The 4286-nt window shown below is 34.4% G+C and overlaps 1 pseudogene; it reads left to right on the forward strand.

The window, feature by feature from the left end:
- The first annotated feature begins 340 nt into the window (after window positions 1-340).
- LOC102963152 lies at window positions 341-923 on the forward strand (annotated as a pseudogene).
- The last annotated feature ends 3363 nt before the right edge of the window (window positions 924-4286 follow it).

Here is a 4286-nt window from a genome sequence, read left to right on the forward strand (position 1 = left end):
GACTCTGCTCTCAGTTGCCATCAATCTCCTTTTCTGTACATAATAGAACCCAAGGTTTAGCTAAAAGGCAGTATTTCCTAGCCTTCATTAGAGCAGGCAGTTGTCTTGTGACTAATTCTAGAGAATAAAATAAAAACAGAAGTATTGAGTGGGACTTCTGGGAAGGTTGATTAAAAGTAGCTCTCTCCTGGGGCCTCACATACAGCAGGGCGTCCTGGGCTTCAGCTTCCTCCGGTTCCCAGGAAGCGAGCTGGCCACGAGCTTGAGCTCGGGAGCAGCAGCAGCAGGGGATGATGCCCCGGGCGTGTTCCTTTCCTTCCTTCAGTCTGAGCCAGGGGAGGCCAGGCGGCCAGGGTGGCTGGAGGGGGGTCCGCTGCCCAAGAATGGGAATTCTCTTCACCAGGATATGGAGACTGTTCAATCACCAGGAGCACAAAGTTATCATTGTTGGGCTGGATAATGCAGGGAAAACTACCATCCTTTACCAATTTTCTATGAATGAAGTTGTACATACATCACCTACAATTGAAAGTAATATCGAAGAAATAATGATTAATAAAACATGTTTCTTAATGTGGGATATTGGTGGTCAAGAATCTCTTCATTCTTCCTGGAACACTTACTATACTAACACAGAGTTTGTAATTGTTTTTGTAGACAGTACAGACAGAGAAAGAATTTCTGTAACTAGAGAAGAACTCTATAAAATGTTAGCCCATGAGGACCTAAGGAAATCTGGATTGCTGATTTTTGCTAATAAACAAGATGTTAAAGAATGAATGACTATAGCAGAAATCTCCCAGTTTTTGAAATTAACTTCTATTAAAGATCATCAGTGGCATATCCAAGCATGCTGTGCTTTTATTGGCGAGGGATTATGCCAAGGACTTGAATGAATGATGTCACAATTTAAGATTAGATGATCCCTACTGACCTCTTCTCATAGACTTTGTATAAACTAAGTGCTGGACTTTATCTGGAAGCTGCAAAAATTAATGGTTTAGATATATTTATAATAAACTGATTTAAACTTTTTCTATAAGAAAAATTAAGACCACTTATTTGAGAACAAAGATGAAGTCTCACTTTCCAATCTGCTTTCTCATTAGTCCCTTCCAAAGCAAGGTCTTTAAAGCTGTGATTGCCATTTTTCTCATAATGAATCCTCTCAGGACATTGTGCAGCCTGTGGTAAGCACAAAGGGAGAGGAAGACATTTTTAACTTTAAGAGCTTTATTGTCAGTGTAAACCACCTTAGTTGAATGTTGTTCTCTTGTTCCATTAAGTCAGAATACAAATCAGCACAGATATTCAGTTTCCAATATTTTAAAATGTAAGGTTACTTATGAAAAGTATTTTGCATTAGGTTATGTATCTATTGTGTATATTCCTCAAGTTCAAGTTTATGGCTTTGATTTATGTTCTAAAGAAAAGCAAATAACACAAAAGGTAATATTATCCTTAGTTATAACCATAATGAGATGAGTACTGGCAGTGGTGTTAAGTGCCATTTTGTGCTTTCCCCTGTGTTCTCTTTATTGTACTAACCAACCCCCAAAATCATTGAGCTTCTCTGAAAGAAAGAAAGAAAGAAAGAAAGAAAGAAAGAAAGAAAGAAACAAAGAAAGGAAGGAAAGGAAAGAAAGAAAGAAAGAAAGAAAGAAAGAAAGAAAGAAAGAAAGAAAAGAAGAAAGCTCGACATTTGTACCTGTTTTTTTTGTTGATCACATTACGTATATGAAAACATGTAATCTGAGTGGAGTATCTGCAAATTTTTGGCTTAGTGTTACAAATGGACAGAATTTCACATCGAGCAATTCTTGTCCCCTTAATTGGATCTATGCCATCTAAATTACTGAGAAAACTGTTAATCCATTAATCGGTCAATCATTAATTGCGATTAAATTATCAAGTGATTTTTTTTCCAGCATTAATTGGAAGCTGTTGTGTAAAATATGCCTACCCAGAGAAGTATCATCCTATAAATATTATGAAATAATTGACCTAGAGTCTTCTTAGGTATTGAATCATACAAGCATTTAGAGTGAGTTTGAGATGAAAAGTACTTATTTTCTAAGCAACAAATGTTATTTCTTAATTTGAAAATTTCTTATTTCTGGAGTTGGGATAGTTTGAGATTTTTTTGTTTCTACACTTTTTTCTTTTTCACTTATTACTAACCAACGTGAATGCATTGACAACTATAAAATACAATTCTTTTAATGCTTTTAAGAGTTTGGTCTAAAAGTTGATCAACACATGACAAATTATTTTTACAAAGAACTAACTTGGCCCCAAATATCTTATGTTTGATTAGGGTATTTTGTTTTTCACTGAAAATGGAAAGATATGAAGGTTGAAGGTATTTTTATTGTAATTGTAAACAGACTTATCCTAAATGTGTTCACACATATTTTGGGGTACTCTCTTTGTATATCTTTCATGCCCTAAAAATCTGAAGGCTGATCCAAACTGGCATGTTTTAGAGTATTCAAGAAAATACGTAACTACCTTTAATATGAGCCTTTTGGATTTCATGGAGATTTTGATGAAGAGTAATAGTATATACTACAAGCATTGGCAAAACTTTGAAAGTTTCTTTCTGTAAAATGTAATACACTCAGTAGCTAAATCCAAGCATGGGAGATCAGTGTTTAACAGTGGATTTTTTGTGTTTTATATTTATATTATAATGTTCATAATGCAAGTATAACATTTTAATATTTGTCAGCTTGCTTTTACAAAAGTAAATTCTAAATTACTAAGCTTTATTTGTTCATATGTTCTCATAGTTTTCAAATCACTATTAGGAATTACTTGTTTTATATTAAAAATTCCCTTAAAAACCCAAGCCCATTTTGCAGATGTTGCATTTCCATCAGAGATAAATATTCTGTAAAGTAGTCCAGCAACTCTACATCTTTTACCCTTTTTATCTTTTAATTTAAGTTTTCATGGTTTAGTCTTGTGGGTTGCTGCCACATGAGTTCAGCAGTATACCAGCACATTCCCTTGTCAACAAGCTGTTGGCTAAAATTTATTCTTAATTGGATGTTTAAAGCATGAACTGCATTGTTACAGTGGTTTAGTGTAGTAGGTTATTGACATGGCATCATGAGAATACATGAAATCTTGTACCACATTTATAAAACATTATTTTTTGTTACATTCTACCTTTCTAGGCCAAGCATTAGAAATAAGGTTGTACCTGTATGCTTGTATATAAAACCAAAATTACAATGAGGAAAAATTTTTAATTCATGTATAAATATACATCAAGATAATTTTAACAGTATTCTTTCCAAATATGATTACGAGCCTTATGAATAGTTATAATGGCAATTTATATGTAGTTTAAGTAGAATTAAGTGAAGGGCAATGCTTTTGGTTTTTAATATGCTACTTTTGGGGGTAAACAATCATCTTATTTAGAGTCGTGCTTACCTTTGAAAAGAACAAGGCCTCATACCTCTGTACCTGTGGCTGGATTAAATATCCCATGTTTGATATTAATTTTAAAAGTCATACAATTATTCTTGATATCTTAGTAAAAGTAACCATATGCTATAAGCATTTAATGAGTTTAATTTTGTGGTAATAGCATTTATAAAGTATATCTTACACATTATACTGAGGAGTCTAGTTTGAAAATTTTCAGTTCTTTCTGACTTCTTTGGCTCTCATGATGGGCAAAGAATATAGTGAAGGCAGGTGGTTTGGGGGACGGAGGGAATGGGTATGGAATATGACATTTTGCCTTAAGAATAAAGTGCTTTAGCCTGCTGGCTGGCATTTTTAATGCAGATAGTTAAGGTGATTTTAGAAGTGTGGCATGAGATAAAAGAGTGTCTGTTTCTGGCATTTAAGAAATGCCTAGTAGGTAGTTACAGAAAAGTACAGGGAGCTTGAGAAAAGGCAGGAAGTCCCTGAGATGTTCTTTTCTTTATTGTCTGAATGTATAAAATTAAGATGCCTGGAAATGGGATTTTCTTGTCCTTTCTCGTAGGCACTTTACATTTCTTGCTGTGACTACAGCAACCACATACGGTATAGACAACCTCAAAATCTGTTTATAGTAGTGTAAATAGAAAACCTATAGATAGGTTTCTAGTTTTTTCTGCAGGCATTTTTGGGAATATATCTGTAATGTGTTCTACTTTGTATATAGAGGATAGCAGCACATCCCAGATTATCCTGTGAACTTTGGGGTCATCTTCTCTCAATTTCCCAGTTGTATCATAGCATCAGTCCCTCTTTTAAGGCTAGGTAGAGGCAAGGTTTCTTTG

This window comes from Panthera tigris, chromosome B1, assembly GCF_018350195.1.
Source record: "Panthera tigris isolate Pti1 chromosome B1, P.tigris_Pti1_mat1.1, whole genome shotgun sequence".
Classification (NCBI taxonomy): Eukaryota; Metazoa; Chordata; class Mammalia; order Carnivora; family Felidae; genus Panthera; species Panthera tigris.